The sequence below is a fragment of the Dendropsophus ebraccatus genome, chromosome 4 (assembly GCF_027789765.1).
Source record: "Dendropsophus ebraccatus isolate aDenEbr1 chromosome 4, aDenEbr1.pat, whole genome shotgun sequence".
NCBI lineage: Eukaryota > Metazoa > Chordata > Amphibia > Anura > Hylidae > Dendropsophus > Dendropsophus ebraccatus.
The window spans coordinates 90,121,876-90,141,259 of NC_091457.1; the positions used below are offsets into that span (position 1 = coordinate 90,121,876).

At 42.7% G+C, this 19,384-nt stretch overlaps 1 long non-coding RNA gene across 3 annotated transcripts in view; it reads right to left on the bottom strand.

The window, feature by feature from the left end:
- Positions 1-16,647, bottom strand: part of LOC138789773 (uncharacterized) — a 34,751-nt gene extending 18,104 nt beyond the window's left edge. Inside the window, exons 1-2 of one of the 3 annotated variants that reach the window (XR_011362793.1) lie at positions 16,623-16,647; positions 1,459-1,651 (exon numbers count right to left, since the gene is read on the bottom strand). This is a non-coding gene — a long non-coding RNA (uncharacterized lncRNA). Of the gene's footprint in view, positions 1-1,458; positions 1,652-3,796; positions 3,882-5,863; positions 5,942-16,622 lie in introns of those variants that run through there. The other 2 variants (XR_011362792.1, XR_011362791.1) reach the window with 2 other exon arrangements.
- Positions 16,648-19,384: the final 2,737 nt, after the last annotated feature.

Sequence of the window (19,384 nt, forward strand, 5' to 3'; positions counted from 1 at the left end):
TCCGAGCTTGGTACTCGATCGAGTATTAGGGTACTCGATGGTACTCGTTACTCGGACGAGCATCTTGCGATACTTGAGAAAATCTCATCATCCGTTTCCTGTAAGTTTCTGTGCTTTTTCTCAGCCAATAAACATGCAGGAGACTCTTTGGTACATCCTGCGATCACGTGGGACCCATACATGTCGATAGCAGCGATTGGTTGGCCACATCAGATGACCCTGCCATATAAAAATCTCGGCTGCTGAGGCTTGGCTCACATACATGCTGAAAGAGATTAGGGACAGAGCTGCTGCTTGTCAGGGAGAGCTTTAGGGAGGAAATTAGCGTTCCAGTAGGCAGAGAATACTAGCAAAACAACCAAACAGCCCTTGTAAGGGCTTCAAATCGTTTTTAAATTGTATTACTACAGACTGCTGGCTGGGAGTTGCAGTGCAGCTACCACGATTTCAGCAGCACACTGTGGTGATCGGCTGCTGGCAGAAAGGGGACATTAGGTGCTGCGTACAGATCCCTAAGAAGTGCTCAGTACTATTTTATTGAGACCTCTATGGGACCTACTATATTTTCTGATTTCTGTATTTCTTACACAAGGCATATCCAAGTTCACTACTGCTTGTTCAGTGTAAAGGGGGTGTCACAGAGTGTGTATAGGTGTAGCCACCAACAGATTGTATCCCACAGCTGTTGCCCAGAATTTGGCATAATGATGCAATTAGGCAGCCACAGAGGCATCCATACACGCTACCCGTGCTGTTTCCTGTCCATTTCCGTGGTGTTTCCATCAATTTTTGAGGTTGACAGGTTTTCACACAACCTTCCCTCTACCAAACTTGGGTCCCCTGCAAAAATGCTCGAGTTTCCCATTGACTTCAATGGGGTTCGTTACTCGAACGAGCACTCGAGTATGGAGAGATATTTGTCTCGAGTAACGAGCACCCGAGCATTTTAGTACTCGCTCATCACTAATAGTCTCAGATTGCAGATTTGATTATTTTTGATCAAATATTTTCATGTATATCACTGATAAACAGACAATCTGATGACATTTTGATCGACTTTTTACTTTATATTTATTTCAGAATCTTACATACCTTTTAGCTAAATTTGCCAAAGGCAAACCTGTTTTACCATTTGGTTTTTTATTTGTTTACCAATTTAGAATTCATATATCTCGAGGGGACGTGGCCTGGCAGCCTGAGGGAGTACATGTGAACTCCGGGAGTTCCGTATTTGGCACCCAACTACAGCGGCTAACCCTAACGAATCTGACTGATTTGGACCTTATACGCTGGCGGAACCACCACCCATCATGACGGGACGCAGAAAACGCACTACCCACACCGGTAACCCGATAAAATTCTATTTTACAAAGAAGACGGGAGCCAAGCAAAATGGCGCAGACTCAGAAAGAAGTTCCGGAACGCACAGTTCACAGCAGCCCAGCAGCTCTAGCTCACCTGAACAAGAAGCAGATGTCCCCAGGAGGTCCTATTCGGAACCGGACCTTAGCTCCAGAACCGTCCCAAAACAGGACAGCTGCGTCGCGGTCTCCTTCCTTTATCAGCGATGGCGAAACCTCCCTTGGACACAGCTTAGAGATGGCGCAAGGATCCGATAATGCAGAGCGGCATGTGTCTCCCAGCAAAAGCCCTGCAAAGCAAAGACAACGGCTCAACTCACATCAACCAGGTGAGACAGGGGACGGGAACCTTATTAATCCTTTTCACCACTCTGATGATGCCTTAGAGAACTTACAAATACATGAGGGATCAGTCACTATGAGTGACATGAAAGATCTACTCCTGGCACTACGCAAATCCTTCCAAGCAGACATATCAGCCCTTTACACGCCCCTAAGAGCCAAAGTAATAGACCTAGGGGAACGGGTTTATCACATTGAAAATAAAATGACAGAATTTGCTAACTCTCACAACACTGTTGCCGACTCACAAGAGCTATTGCAAGAACAAATGCTGACTTTGCAATCAAAAATCGCCGACTTGGAAGATCGCAGTCGGCGAAATAATATTAAAATCCGTGGTGTGCCCGAATCGGTCCACCCTAGAGACATTCCACTATATGTGAGAGATATGATCAAACTTGTGCTACCCTCATGCTCTGCTGCCGAACTGGAAGTAGATAGGGCTCACAGAGTCCCCAAACCACAGCACTTGGATGCTAATGTTCCAAGAGACATTTTAGCTCGCATTCATTTTTTCCAAGTGAAAGAAAAGCTCATGGAATCAGCCAGGAAAAATGGCGGCTTACCTGCCCCCTACCATCACATTTCACTATACGCAGACCTCTCCGCTGCAACTCTTCAAGCCCGCCGCGACTTGACACCTATTACTGCAACCCTTCGCCATCATAATGTCCAATACCGCTGGGGATTGCCCACCAAATTGCTGATTAACTACGACAGTAAAATCCACGTAGTCAAACAACTGTCTGAAGGAGAAAATCTGCTCAAATCATGGAAGATTGATCTGCTTCCTCCTAAAGCTCCAAACACCACACGCTCTCGCATGCAACCTGAATAATCAAAAACACCATAAAGTCAGACTCAGCACTAACTGATGCCGGGAGAAGCGGTTTTGGATCCACATTCTCTTCTCAGGTTTCAGAGCAGACTCTAATCCCCATTATATAAGAGCTAACACTGTATGTTAGCTATTTTCATTCTTTTGTTGATACAAGTTTGTGTATATAGTTCTAATGTGTTTACACCATGTCAGCTCCATCAATGTGCCCACTCTCAAAAGGGCCTTCAAACTACGTTTATGCAACAAGAAGACGTGTTACAATCCTTTGTAAATAGTTTTACCGTTTTACCACTGAGTCAACTGTGCTTATATGTTCTTTTACAGGAAGACCTATATGTTATGCATATTTCACTGAGAGGCGTGTGTTCTCGAATTGGGAGACACATCTTGCCTCATCTCTTAATAACACAACGATGTAGGTATTTGCAACTTATTCTCATTTTTGATGGTACTTAAACTCGCTTCACTAAATGTAAATGGCCTAAATAGCCCTCATAAACGCTCACAGGTATGGAGAGAAGCCAAGTTGGTGGGCTGTGATGTACTGTGTCTTCAGGAGACACATTTATTAGCAAAAGATGCTCCTAGACTAGGTCACCGTAATTTTCCCCATATTTTCCAAGCCCACTACTCTAGCAAATCCAGAGGGGTTGCGATAGCTATAAAAGACTCAGTGGCATTCACACTTCTATCTAGCATAGAAGACCCAAACGGCAGATATGTTATATTAAAATGCCTCCTGAACTCTATAACATACACAATAGTCTCGATTTATGCACCAAATAACCATCAAACTCGGTTTGCCACAAAAATGACATGCATAGCCAAAAAACACTGTGCAGGCCAACTAATCATGTGCGGAGACTTTAATGTAACATCAGATCCACAAATAGATACTCTACACTCCAAAAGACTCCAACCCCAATCTCTTTCTGAGACTTTATGGAAAGAGGAACTTTATGACATTTGGAGACTGCATCATGCCTCTGAGAAAAAATACACCTTTCACTCAGCAGTGCACAATTTATACTCCAGGCTAGACATGTTCCTCCTAGGCCCCTCCTCACTCCCCTTAGCAACAAATTCCACCATTGAAGATATATCATGGTCAGATCATGCGACAATTACCTTGACATTACATGAAAAATATAATAACCCACCTTCATACGTTTGGCGGTGTAATACACTCCTAATGACTCACCCCCAATATGGCCCACTCCTCAAATCAGACTTGGTGGACTATTTCACTTACAATTCTTCTTCAGTCTCAGACCCCATGACTCTCTGGAATGCCCATAAGGCGTTCATGAGGGGTTCCTTCGTAAAGTTTGGGGCAACTTGGAAAAAAACAAAAAAAAATAAAAGGATGACAGAACTCTTAAATGAAATAAAACAAGTGGATTCTACAAACAAATCCCACCCTTCCCCTAATCTAAAAAAACAACTGAACAAACTTAGACTAGAACTAAAAGGAATCCTTCTGGAGTCCTATGAGAGAAACCTAACACGTGTCAAAGCACAATATTATTCACAGAATAATAAAGCAGGAAAATTGCTCGCCTCCTGTTTAAAAGCCAGATGCACTAAATCCCGAACCCCCTTTCTCCTTCACCCAAACACAGGTGCTAAACTATTATCCCCTTTAGATATAGCCAATGGTTTCAAAGACTACTATGCAGAACTTTATAACTTAGCGGCCTCCGGTGGGCCCCCTCCACCTGCTGATAACATTATGAATACTTACCTACAAAAATTAAACTTCTCACTCTCTCACCAGACCAACTGTCCTCACTCAACTCAGACATAACCACAGAAGAATTAAAACATATCATTAAACTACTACCTGTAGAAAAATCCCCCGGCCCAGATGGATTTACCAACAAATATTATAAGCTCTATGCTGCGGAACTTCTCCCCCACCTAAAAGAGATGTGCCGGAAGGCAGTGGAGATGGGCTCATTCCCTAAAGAAAATCTTCAGGCCCTGATTGTTACCATACCTAAACAAGGGAAACCTACTGATCGCTCACAGAACTTCCGCCCCATCTCGCTACTAAACGTGGACGTGAAGATCTACGCTCGCCTCATAGCTAAGAGACTAGCCATATATCTCCCGTCCCTGGTGACCACTGACCAAGCTGGTTTTGTGTCGGGAAGACAGACATTTCACAATACCCGACGTATGTTAAGTATTCTACACCATGTAGAGTCCACTGGACTTCCTACACTGATGTTAGTACTAGACGCCGAGAAGGCATTCGACCGCCTCAGGTGGTCGTATGCCTTCTCTGTTCTGCAGCATATGGGTTTCCAGGGCCCCATCCTAACAGCTATGACAGCATTATACTCCACCCCCTCAGCAAGAGTATTTGCAAATGGCTCACTCTCAGATGTCCTGAACATAACTAATGGCACACGTCAGGGCTGCCCCCTCTCCCCCCTAATTTTTGTATTATCCATTGAACCACTAGCTCAAGCCATTCGACTCCATCCTAAAGTTACAGGAGTCCACATCAGAGGAAGCACCCATGTTATCTCGCTTTATGCTGATGACATTATATTGTCTTTAACAAACCCCTCCACCACCCTTCCCGTAATCATGGATATAATAAACGAATATGGACTGCTATCTTATTACCATTTAAATTCCTCCAAAACCCAAGCATTACCCTTAAACCTACCCCAACACACCATTAACGCCCTCTGCTCCAAATACACGTTTGAATGGAGACAGGATAATATCTCTTACTTAGGAGTACACTTGTCCAAAAATTTTAACAATCTGTATAAGCACAACTATGAAAACTTTTTGGACAAAATTGAAAAGGAGGCGGATGCTCTCTCCACACAGGACATTTCCTGGGTGGGCAGAGTGGCCACTTTCAAGATGTTCCTGCTGCCAAAATTCTTATATCTGTTTAGGACCCTCCCAATTGCCCTTCCCCAAGCTTTGTTTTCCAAAGCACAAAAAATTATTTCCAGATTCGTATGGGCGGGAAAAAAAAACAGAGTTAAAGCTAGCATTTTACAGAAACACCGAATTGTAGGGGCCTTGGGAGTTCCTTCTATCCAAGCTTATTACATATCCACGGTACTCTCTCAACTAAAACACTGGTGGAGTACTCAGGAGGCTATGCCATGGTTACACTTGGAGGAATCCTCTATTGCCCCATTTTCCTTACAACACCTAATGATCACACCCTTCTGGAAAAATTTACAACCTACTTGCGCTAACCCCATAGTAAAAAACTCCTACCAAATGTGGATAGACTACCACAAACACACAGGTACTCTAGATGTATTACCACTTACTTATGTACCTCTTTCCTTCTTGCAGAGATGCATTCCAAATCTGGATCTCTCCTCCTGGATAGCTGGAGGCATTACCAATGTCTCGCATCTGTGGAGCGGAGGAGTGTTAAAATCTTGTTAAAAACTAAACTCCACTTTTTCCCTACCACATTGCGAATTTTACAAATACCTCCAAATAAGAATAATTTATGATTCCTATGGCTCATACTCCACCCCTGAAAAATTTTGCCCATATACAATCTGGGAAACTGATTTGGGTGTTTCCTTCCCCACAGAAACATGGAAAAAAGCATCCCAAACAGTACACAGATATCTCACTTGTGTATCTCATGTAGAAGCTGCTATTACAACAGCTCTTAGATGGTATTACACCCCCGACAGACTCTCCAAAATGTTCCCCGGTGTATCAGAAATGTGCTGGAGGGAGTGTGGTGGGAGAGGCACACTATTCTATGTACTTTGGACTTGCCCCAAACTTCAACCATATTAGTCCACATACAGGAAATTGATAGAAGAGGAGATACCATGCCAAATTCCCTGGTCTCCACAATTAGTTCTCCTTTTTCTGGGATTAGAACAACTTCCCCTACCATACAGACCACTTCTATGCCAACTCTTCCTAATAGGGAAACTGGCACTAACAAAACTTTGGAAATCACCTGCCATACCCCCAATTGAGGAGTTGTCTAATATGATAAACACTACTTACACCTACGAGTGTGTTATTGCTAGAGGAAACCTCACTGCAGACAAGTGCAAAAACAAATGGGCCCCTTGGGTATGTTCCTCATACTGTTCCCACTACCCTAAGTGACCTCCTGTGCCACTTATCCTTTTACAACCCATGTGCATACATAGCAAGCATTTCTAGATAGAAAATAATGACTACTAAAACTCTTAGGCCATAATCTAACCTACCGACCTAAGCTACCTAAACTAACAGTTTTGATATCTACCTTGTACCTATATATAAGCACAACCTTCTTTTCCACAAAATGAGCTGACCAGGTGGTTTGTTTTGTTTGTTAATGTCTTTTATTTAGTTTATATTTGTTTACTACTTAATTTTGTTTCCTTTCTGACTATTATTTGTGCCTAGACAGGCATGATCTATTTTAGATGGAAGTTCAGTATACCCCATTGTACTAGGTTGTTATATACTTCACATTAATGTATGCTCAGACTGTACTTCTCCTTTTGTACAAACATTGTAAGCTTAAATATTTGAAAAGAAAACTGTTTAATAAAAATATTGAAACAGAATTCATATATCTCAGGTCAGCTCTACATTCTCAAGTTTTATTCGTACCAATAGTGCACGTATCAGGTGAGGCCAGTGATTTCCTGTAGTGGCCAGTGTCCAGTTTACAATGATGGTCAAAGTAGCAAACCACCACACTGAGAAACAACAAACTTCTTTAAATTACTTTTTTCTTGGCTACTTTCCAAAGCAAACAATTTCACATAAATGCAAAAACCACCTGAACACATTTATCACCCAGAGTGCTCATTCGGCAGACTTTCATAACTGGTGGATCAACTCTCTTCCCCCTGGAGTTTGCAATCTTCCATCTGCACATCCAAAGACAGGCAAGGCGTGCAATCACGCAGCTGAATGGATGTTTCAGGAGCAGTGCTCCCTTCCTTACGCGAGTTGATCCACCAGCTAAGGAAGCAAATAAGCACTCTGGGTGATATACATGTTTATGTGGATTTTGCATCTATGTAAAATTGTTTGCTTTGGAAAGTTGCCAAGTAAAAAGTAATTCAAAGAAGTTTATTGTTTCTGAGCGTAGTGGTTTGCTACTTTAACTGTGTTGCTGGAGACAAGAGCCCCCTACCAAACACCCGTTGATCCCAGGTGCACTTAGCTAAATGTCGTATCTTGCAGTTTACAATGATATCACATTGCACTTCCACCGGGCAGCAGCAAATTGCGACCAAGAGTGATCAGAGGGGTGAGTTTGTTGTGTTTTTTTTTTTTGCATGTGTGTGCAGCTAACCAGCTTTTGTCCCCAAGAAAACCATAAACAAAAGCCTTTTAAGACCACTAGTGGTTTTGTATGCACATATACAGAAATTTTCTGGCACTTAGGCCTAAAATGCCGATTTTTGGCTGTTAGCGTCTAACACTCCCATGCTTTGCCTTAATAACTAGACAATTACATAATAAGAGAAATAAGAGTAGACTGTGTCTGGGTTCAGAAAATTTACTCCAACCTTCCACATAAAGTTTTCTAAGGTTAAAGCTCATTATAGCCAGTGCCATATTTAACTTTGTAAGTTGCATCTAAATCTCCATTTATGAAGTATGAAGCTAAAGTTTAATGGCTTCTGTAAGAGAGGCTTAATAAAAATGCACTGTTGAGCTTATCGAGCGGGACAATTAAACTCCACCTACTAAATAGTATCAGCCTAATTTCTATCTACAGCTTATTCAGCAAAGCAAAATGCCAATGCATTTCCTCAATTTCCACTTCTTTGAACTCGCTAATGTCGGAATAAAAAGAGATTTATTTGTCTTATTAGGCTGACAGAAGCTGTGGTGCAAGAGGTAGCTTTAAATACAAGATTCATGAAACAAATCGGAGACCACAAAAATTCTGAAAGATTATTCTGATCTCCTCTCAGCCAGGCTTGTTTGATTTACATCAATTAGGAATTTCACATAAGGTATCATATAACACTGAAGCTAATAACCCAGAAATAACCTCATTAAAAACAGGCAGCATATCGGTCTAAGGAGAATGAACTCTAAGCAGAAAAATTAGTGACCTGGAAACGATGGGGACGAGGTAATGGCAGAGAGAGGTGCAAAAATAAATTTCTTTTTTTAACGTGGTCCAAAACATTTCCCAGGAAACATTATGTCAGAATGTATTCATTTTACCTGTCATCAACAGAGTGCACAATACAAAGAGCAAAATTCCTTTAATCTGGCAAATGATAATCTAGGATTCCAATACACCATGTACTTCTCAAAAATAGTAGAAAATGTAATTTAATCCAAAGTCATTCAGCGATAGAGAATTTTTCGGGTCGGTTTATACATATTTTTCTAATGGCAACAGTTTTCACATAAATAAGTGCACTTACAACACTGCAAAACACATATAACTCTTGCTTCCTTATTTCGTAATGATTCTGTGTTATATCATGTCCTGAGTTGGATGTACACCTCATTCTAATTCTAGCCATTGTATCAGCGACTGTTTTTTCCCCCCCCCCCCCCACGTTTACATTATTGAGAATTTTAAGCATTTGTCTATCAGCACTGTGTAACATCGCACCATTAGCCATATCAGGATTCCATAGATTCTGGACATCACCTTTTATCTGACACTGCTGCAGATTTACTAGACTTCTGGATACAGAACTGTGTAGAGTCAAAGGCCAACAAGAGTGACTGATGAATATACAGCTTTGCATAGTAGGCTATTGCCTCAATGAGAAAATTGCCATGCTTCATAGCTCCTGGTGACAGCTGAGCTTTCCTTAAGAGCAGGTCAAACACTGCAACATGGACATTACCCCTTGATATTAGCATTCTGCTGCATTATTCATCTTTGTCCAATTTACTGATTGTTGCATCAGTTTGTGCCAGAAATGATGAAAGGATTTACTCAGCTCAGATTCATTTTTAGTTGCAAGGTCTGAACACTGAATTTAACTAATCTGCTCTCCTGCCACCAAGCCAGCCAGTCAAGCCTTAATGATGTTACATGATCTCTACTTGTAGCAAAAGTTGGCACAGAAATGTATAGTACACTGAACAAAGACTAAGGGTAAATTCGCACTCATCAAATTTGCCATTGGAGCAAATCCACAAATGATCTACTGGCAAATCAACATGGTGGCTCTGGTGTGGATTTGCTGCTACGCATTATGCAAAAAATTCACATTGGGAAGATTTATTGAAGAGTTTACCTATGGACGTGTGCTGGAAAAACTTTAAGGGTCTGTTCACACGTACAGACTTGTAGCCGAAATCTCGCTGCGAGTTTTGCAGCGAGATCCGCTACGAGTCAAGGTCCTGGAAGGTCCTAGTACTACATACTCACAGCGGTCTGAAAGACTGCTGCGAGTATGTAATGCAGCCGCCCCCTTAAGCCCTTCTGCTCCCGCCTGGCTCCCGCTCCGCTGTATGTATATACATTACCTCTCCTTGCTGCATTGACTGATTGCCTTGGCGGGAGAGCAGGATGCCAGGATCTGTGCAGGAGATTAGAGCGGGAGCCGAGCGGCAGTAGAAGGGGGCAGCTGCATTACATACTGGCATTGGTCTTTCAGACCACTGCGAGTATGTAGTACTGGGACCGGCAAGGACCTTGACTCGTAGCGGATATCGCTGCAAAATTCGCGAGATTATAGCTGCGAGTCTGTACGTTTGAACAGACCCTAAAGGTATACTTTAGTGGGAGAAAACTTTTGATATAGTGCTACAGTTACTTAGAAAATAATGAAGAAACTATTTTTACCTCACCATGCTCCCCTAGTGTCCTCTTGTGATGTCTCCGGATTCCCTGCTGAACAATCCCACCACCACTTCAAAGACAAACTGGTCTCAGCAGTGACAGCCTGCTCAGCCATTCAATGAATGAGACAGTGCCAATGATTGGCTGAGTGGGCTGTCACTACTGAGACAGGTTTGTCTTGGAAAAGGCGGCGGATCTGAAAACACTGCTTTATTTCCTTGCAGATTTCTGGATAGATTTACTACAGAATTGTCCACAGCAAATCTGACCCATGTGAACTTCCCATAATGTTATATTGAAGCACATTTATACAGACAATATAGCAATGTCAACTGGTTACTACTTTGGCCAGTCAATATCTACATTATTGGGATGTACTTTTTTTATTAGTTTACTATTTTTCTGCAAATTTTTGTGAATAAATATATTATAGTAACCTAGTCTGATAAGTAATAGTATATTATAGAGCTTGGCTCTAAATACTCTAATGCTATACAACGAAAAGCTCAGTAACTGTTTATTATACTGTACTTTTTTAATGTCTCCCCAATTTAAAGATTTCTGATTGCATTCTCATTGATATCCATTATAACTTACAATTTATCCTATCTGTATGACTTTGTCAGTTGTCACATTGAGGGATATTTATTAACCTCTTAAGGACATATGACGTACCCGTACGTCATATGTCCTCATTAGCACTTCAAAGCGGGGCCGGGACCGCCGCTATTAGTGGGCACGGTCTGATCGCCGTGCCCGCTAATTAGCTAATCGGAGGCAGCTGTCAAAGTTACCGGAGGCAACCTTTCCCTGGGGTCTCGTGGGGGAGATCGCTCCTCCGGGACGTTGTCCCGGAGGAGCGATCTCCCTGTCTGATGCCGGCCGGGGACTCATCCAAGATGGCGCCGTTCCCGACTCGGCACTCGTTTGTATTCGGCTGCAGCAGCCAAAAGCAAACGAGTGCCTATCTCATTGATCTTTGCTGTATATCTATACAGCAAAGATCTCAATGAGAGATCAAAGTATATATATACTAGAAGTCCCCTAGGGGGACTTCTAGTATATGTGTAAAAAAAAAAAGTGTTGTTTATAGTAAAAAGCCCCCTCCCCTAATAAAAGTCTGAATCACCCCCCTTTTCCCAGGTTATAAATAAAAGTAAACAAATAAATAAATAAATAAACATGTTTGGTATTGTCGCGTGCGTAATCGCCTGAACTATTAATTAATCACATTCCTGACCTCGCACGTTAAACGGCGTCAGCGCAAAAAAATCCCAAAGTGCAAAATTGCGCATTTTTGGTCGCATCAAATCCAGAAAAAATGTAATAAAAAGCGATCAAAAAGTCGTATATGCGCAATTTTTGATGATGCTGGAGGGAGGAGCTTGAGGCGGAAGTAGGTGCCGTCTCCCTTGTCGGACCTCCGATCCACGTGTGAGCTCCATGGCCTGTGGCTGGGACCCCACTATCTACTGAGATCCTTGGTGCCTCTGATGGACGGTGTCGGGTGGTCAGCTCGGTGGACCCTAAGCCGGATGACTCATAACTTGTGAGAGAGGCCCGGTACGACGCTTACCGTGAGACTGTCCGTGCTACTGAGACGCCGTGGTGTGCCGCTGGCAGTGGGCGGGTCAGTGAGAGCGACCTGGCTGGTTTGAACAAGGTCGGAGGATGCAGCGCCTGTGAGAGAGGCCTGGTCCGGCGTTCGCGGTGAGACTTCCCGCTGCTTTTGAGACGCCGCGGTATACTGCTGGTCGTGAGCGGGTCGGTGAGAGCGACCTGGCTGACTTGGAGGGGGTCGGAGGACGCAGTGCCTGTGAGAGAGGCTCGGTCCGCGACCGAGTCAGTGTGCGGCGGGGGTTTGTAGGCACAGTTATGCTCAGCCAATCACGGCTGAGCTGCTTATGACGCGGCATAGGGGGGCCGGCATGACGGACAGATGGAGCGGTTCGGCCGGCCTCCCGAAGACTACGTCATTGTCCCAAGATGGCAGACGGGGGTCGACATGAGATGCGGTGAGTATAATGCACCACACTTCCGGGTCTAGCGTGGGTGGGGGCAAACACGGGGAAGGGGGCCATTCACATACATAACATACATTACAAAGTTGTACAACTAATATGTGTTATTTTGTGAATAATTGTTTAGCGCCGCACTACCCCTTTGAGGACTTCTTGCAATAAATACAGCTAAAGGACACTGCTAATGCTGTATGGGCCTATGGATATCAGAATGCATACCCTGGTGAATGTGAGTATGGCTTGGGTAAATGGAGGGTGCAGAATCTGGGAATCTCAGTGTCTCGTGGGTGCTCTGTATAATCAGAATGACTGGCCTATTGGTTTGATGATATCACTAGTTCATGGTTAATTGATCAGCTGCTTTCTCTTGTATATTAACTCAGTATTTTAAAAGCTCATCACCTACAAAATGTTTTCCTCCTCTCCTTGTGGGATGTACATTAAACTTTCTGTGAGCAAATTTGCTGAGTTTCTCAAGATAAGATTTCAATGTGTCTGAATGAATATGATATTTAATCAACTTTCATAAGGGATTTCAGAATTAGTCAGGCTGTAATGAACTATGAAATCCTGATTAATGTGGTTTGGGGGCTTGATGAGAAGCAGCATGTTCACTGGAACATCTTGTTGATGATGTTTTTATGTATGTTTCCTTCTCTCTCTCTCTCTCTCTCTCTCTCTCTCTCTCATGGAAAAAGTGGTTGGAAACCTATATCTCTATTTCCTACAGCAGTAGTGTGTGTGACAGTAGCTGGAGCACCACAGGTCATCATCACATACTAAAGAACATGATTATTTAGATCATATTATACTGTCCACTTTTCCTTCTATCTCCTTCACGGTCGGGGCAGGACACTCTTTCTATGCCAGTGATACTTAGTGCAGACACATCACCTGCGTGAATGGAAGAAAAATGTTTTGAAACATTAGAAGCATTTCTGACATTATTGTGGGTTGCTCCATAAATGTGTTGTCTTAATCTGTCTTTCATTTTTCGTTTAGTACAGCCCACATATCCGATGTGGCGGCCATACCGAACTTTATGTCCTACTGTAACAATAACCCTTTTGCTTTACGTTTTACCTATGACTGGCATAAAAATAAAAAATAACTTTTTTGGACATAAAATTGACTGCTTTTTCTGACAGAATTCACAATACAAACTACAGAAAACCCACTGCGGGGAACACTCTCCTATGGGCAGACTCATGTCATCCCAGACACACTGTGAGGGGTCTCCCCGTGGGAGAGTGTATTAGAATACGTAGAAACTGCTCATCTGAACAGGCGTATAAACAAGAAATGGATTCTTTGATGTTGTGTTTAAAAAATAGGGGCTATCATGATAGAGATATCAACAGGGCCATTAATATAGCTAGCCAAAAGGACAGAAAAGATTTGTTATATGGTCCTGGCAAATCTGAAAAAACATCTAAAAATAATGACAATTTACTTACTTTTGTGACAACATACTCTAAACAATATCACAAAGTTCGTAATATTGTTGAAAAACACCTACCCATCTTGACCCAGGATGATCATCTGAGAACTCTGGTGCGCAAAGGGTGTAGATTTTCCACCCGAAGCCCACCCACACTAGGTTTCATGCTCTCCCCTTCATATGTCAAAAATGAGCAAACATCAGCCACTTGGCTGGATACTAAAGGTAACTTTAAATATGGGGGTAGAAAATGCACTTGCTGAAAGCATATAGAACAAACGCAGCATGTGCACAGCAACATAGACCATCAAGAACACCCAGTTTGTAGCATTATTAACTGCAACACCACCTGGATTGCATACTTTATTAAATGCCAGATATGTAACATTAGATATGTGGGCTCTACTAAACGAAAAATGAAAGACAGATTAAGAGAACACATTTTTGGAGCAACCCACAATAATGTCAGAAATGCCTCTAATGTTTCAAAACATTTTTTTTTCATTCACGCAGGTGATGTGTCTGCACTAAGTATCACTGGCATAGAAAGAGTGTCCTGCCCCGACCGTGGAGGAGATAGAAGACAAAAATTACTCAATCGGGAGGGGTATTGAATACTTATGCTAGCTACATCTTTTCCAAATGGCTTAAATCATAGAATGGATCTTTTACTAAACTATTAGATACTTGTATTTATGTGTATTTTATACTAGTTTTGTATCAGTGTTTATCTATGTGAAGTATAAATTAGCCAGCAGGTGGGAGTGGGAGGTGAGGTTCCCATTCTCAAAAAAATTCCCTGCTTGGCTTCATACGCACTATCTATGATTAAGGGCCGGTAAGGCCAGAAACGCTTCAGACTTTGTGTCCTGTATGCATTTCCATGGACTTTTATCGACTTTTGTGATGACTTTTTATCAAGATTATCAATAAACAAAAATTTTTTTACTAGCAAGTGCCGACTCCTACAAGTTCCTTCAATAAAAACATTGCTGGATTAACATCTAAGTGTGGCAATACATACTTATTAAATACATTTTTTAGGAGCAACACATATTTATTTATATACAAGGCACAAAATAGTCATGAACAATAATAATAAAGTTGCAATTCTCAGCGCTGGTTCAACCCATTGGGGGCATATGTTTCCAATTGGAAAATCCAAAAGGCTTCCATCTCTTGGAGTTTAACCCTTCTGTCTCCTCCCCTCCATTGAGGCTGCACTCTTTCTATGGCCATAACTCTCATTAAGTCTACTCTGCCTTCATGAATTTCAGCAAAGTGCCGGGAGGCATCCAATAGATTGCGAGAACTACTGTGATCAGCATCAAAAATATGTTCTAGAATGCTGTCCGTAGCTGTCTCGTAGTGCATACTACATATTGTATCTGACATGCTGTGCAGCATATGACGTATACAACAAAAGAGCTCACACAATTAAAAACATTTTTACCTGCCATACCAATGTATGCAGTCAACAAATGGGTTATTGAGTGCATACAGTGGTGTGGCAGGTACATTGATGACTTGCTTCTTGTTTAGAGTGGTCCAGTACCTGCCTCAGAGGTGTAGCTAGGCTCTCCTGGACCCGGGACAAAGATTCAATTTGGTACCCCCCCCCCCCCCCTTGTGTCCCTTCACTGCTGGTATATAACACATATATATTTTTTTAAATGAAGTTTAGATAAGCGATTGTTCAGATGGGCAATTCGCTCATCTTTGCTGACAGGACTAGTGTAGTGTTCACAATATGGGATACATAATGTCATATTTACTGTGTACCTGGAATGTTTTTATGGAGAATGATTATCAGGCAGCTCTGGGCTCAATCAGCATTTTTTAAAGTCCTCCCATTTTTCCCATTTAAAATTTGGTCCCTAAGTACCTTAACGGAGGCACCGTTGTCTCCACTCCCTGCTGTCTGAACCTGTGAATTAGGAGGCGCCGTTGTCTCCACTCCCTGCTGTCTGTACCTGTGAATTAGGAGGCGAGGCTTCCTGATCTATCTCCTGTCTAATGTGATTCTATGGTGCAGTCTCCTAATGCACAGGTACACTCAGCAGTAGAGTTGATCGAACCTCTGGAAATCCTAGGTTCGATCGAACTCGAACATTCACGAACCTGCCGCATTATATTGCTGATGCCTGGTCCGTGGGGAAGGAGGAGACTGCCCGGGTACCTATTACCTAGGCGGAATCCCAGAATTCCAGGCAGTACTCAGGCTGTCTCCTCCTTCCCCACAGACCAGGCAGGCATCAGCAATCTTATGCGGCAGGTTTGTGAATGTTCGAGTTCGATCGAACCTAGGATTTCCCAAGGTTCGATCAACTCCACTTAGCAGCAGTAATACCTCCAGTAAGGTATTCCATCCCCAAATTCAAAATAGAAATAATTTAGAAAAATGACTATTGTATCATGGTCGCTGTATATACAGATACAGGTGCTTTATTGATTGGCGTAGGGAACCTTGGCTCTCCAGCTGTTGCAAAACTACAACTCCCATCATACATGGACAGTCAAAGCTAAAACTTTGACCAGTCCAGACATGATGGGAGTTGTAGTTCTGCAACAACTGGAGAGCCAAGGTTCTCTACCCCTTCAGATAGTAGGTGAGGTTTATATAAATGGAATATATATTTGGTGAGGGCAGTTATTAAGGGGTTAAGTATAGAATAATATACAACCAGACCAGACCCCTAAATAGACACTGGACACTCCCCCCATCCCAGTCTGGTGCCACCCTGTACCCCCCACCCCCCTCCAGACTGGGCACCCTTCACCCCCCCTCCCCAGACTAGACACCCCTAATTGTCCTCCCCTTCCCCCACACCTGTATCTTCTTTCTTCCCCCTCCATAGTGCAGTGTACATACAGGACCTGCGGTGACATCATAGTCACATGTCAACGTCCTTCACCATCTACACAGTAACTTTTCTGTACTGTCTCCTGGCTGCTGTTTAGCCCTGATTTGCGTAAAATCTCGGTAAAAACGCCGTGATTTTGTGCAAATTATAGCTAAACAGCAGCCAGGAGACAGTACAGTATGGGTAATACCTCTTTTGATCAAGTTAAAATCGTCTCCTGTCTCCCCACACTGACAGAGGGCAGGAGGCTTCCAGGCTGCCTCATCCACAGTGATCCTTCTCTCTCTGCTCCCTGTGATGGCGCCCCCCCTGGTCTCTGCGCCCGGGGCAGCTGACCCCCTGCCCCCCCTCCCTACGGCCCTGACCTGCCATACCACAGTTTATTGAATATGCGAATGCCAACCCGTGGGGGCTCAGGTTCACCAATGTGTATAATCAGAGGGAAATAATTTTTGGGGGGGTTTGGAATTAAGAGGTATCCCAATGAAACTTATCACTAAGACCCATAGAAAGCCCATATCTGGGAATGTCACCCTACCTGCCAGTAGCTGCCATCCTTCTCATACAATAAAGTCGATCGCTGTTCGAGAGGTGACACATATGAGGTGGAACTGCAGCACTCAGGATACCTTCAGTAAGGAATGTGACATCAGCAAAAAAAAGACTCCATGACCGGTGATTTCCAGAAAGGATGACAATCTATGTATTTTACAGGGGGATCCCATACTTCCGAGATTCTAAGAGAAGGGTGTAACGTGGTATCCAAACATGCACAGACTTTAGGGGACACTTTAGCACCCTCAGTACCTAGAACTAATACACCATCTAGGATATGGTTATCATGCAAAGGCTTTTATAGGTGGGGCAGATACAGCATATGCCGGTATGCAGACCAAAGCAAATATTTTAGTGATAGCAAGAACAATAAAAGATATGAAATAAAGAATTTTTTGAATTGTATGAGCTCTTTTGTTGTATACGTCATATGCTGCACAGCATATCACGTCCAATATGTAGGATGCACTACAAGACAACTACGGACACGCATCCTAGAACATATTTTTGATGCTGGTCACAGTAGTTCTCACAATCTATCAGGTACCTCCCGACACTTTGCTGAAATTCATGAAAGCAGAGTAGACTTAATGAGAGTAATGGCCATAGAAAGAGTACAGCCTCAATGGAGGGGAGGAGACAGAAAAAAGTGCATTCATCTGCTACTCTTCATGTTGTGATCAAGGGTGCGCATGCACCAGAAACACGTTGACATATCTGTGAGAAGTGGTTGATGTGTCCATGATCTTATGGGTTCCACAATAAACTAATTTTGATATTCACCTGCAGGCGCTGGTCCAAGCATCGCTCTTGAAGTATTCGGACACTGGTTGGAGTGTTGGACCGTGCGAGGCAGTCTACTGACCGTGGTGAGCTGGCATTCACTATACTGCATAACCTTAACCATACCTGTTTAGGCTCTGTTCTCACAACGTATGTGTTGTAGAAATCTTTATACAGCACACGTTGTATTGAAAGCATAGGATCCCGGCTGGAGTGTATAAACATGGTATATACTCCGTCCGGGATCCCTAGCGGTGCCATGAGAACCTGTCATTTCAGTTTTCTGCAGCCGCTATTCAGTGAAAGGGGCTGCATAAAACCCTGTCAGTGCACACAATGGCCGTATGCTCCATTGTGAGCAGTGGAGAATTCTGATGTGGGCGCGCACAGATGCGCCCGCATCAGAATTCAGCGGCGCTAAAAATCATCCGGCTGGCACTGACTGGATGATCTTTTCTGACACCAGCCATTCCGTGACCCGGCCGAGTCTTAGACAGTGTGTGATTTAAAGAAAAACCTGTCACTAGTTTTATGCTGCCCAAATCACAGGCAGTATGAAACATTGACAGGATCCCTTATTATTGTGCTCTATGATGCACTCTAAATGGCTGTGTTATTTCAGAGTAAGTAGCCCCTGCCTGACTGATATTCCTCTCTATGCATTTAAGGAAAGATCTGTCATTCAGGGCTGGGGACCACCCTGATGACTTGGAATCTTATTCATGGCCCAAGTTTAATCTCTGAAATGATGCAGCCACCCAATCCATTAAATATTACTGGTCTATGCACATTCCCTGAATTGAAGACAATCATAGTATAATCATATCTTCATCTTGTTTGATATTGTTTTATGGTGAAGTCATTTTGGGTTTATATTTATATAAGGTCCTGTCTATTGTCTATCAGGTCAAGTATGGAGGTGTACTGTCCCATGTACATGTATAAGGTGTTGTACACTACTGTCTAGACCACAAGCCGTTTAATGTTTCAGATTTTTTTTTTTCAAGCTATGAATAGAAAATTAAAATATAATCCCCGTCCACGGAAAAGGTTTTCAGTTTGCATTGTAAACACTTTAATCCACATTAAAACAAAACAAGAAGATCTTCAAGTCCTTGGTGTGCTTAGACAAATCTTGACCTCATAGGCTCAGTTTAAAGATATAACCCAGGGCTCAGAATCCAGCAAACTGCTGTTAATTAGATTTTGTTCTTTGCAAATCAGTAATCCATGATAGAAATTGCTTTTGTATGTGATTCAGCTAATGTATTTCCTAAACATAGCTACTTCTGAAATGAGAAGGTATTAAAAGATGGGATCAGGACCATTTCGTTTTAATCGTGTCATGTTCATAATGCGTACATCTTCAAAATCCTCCGTCACCGCGAGA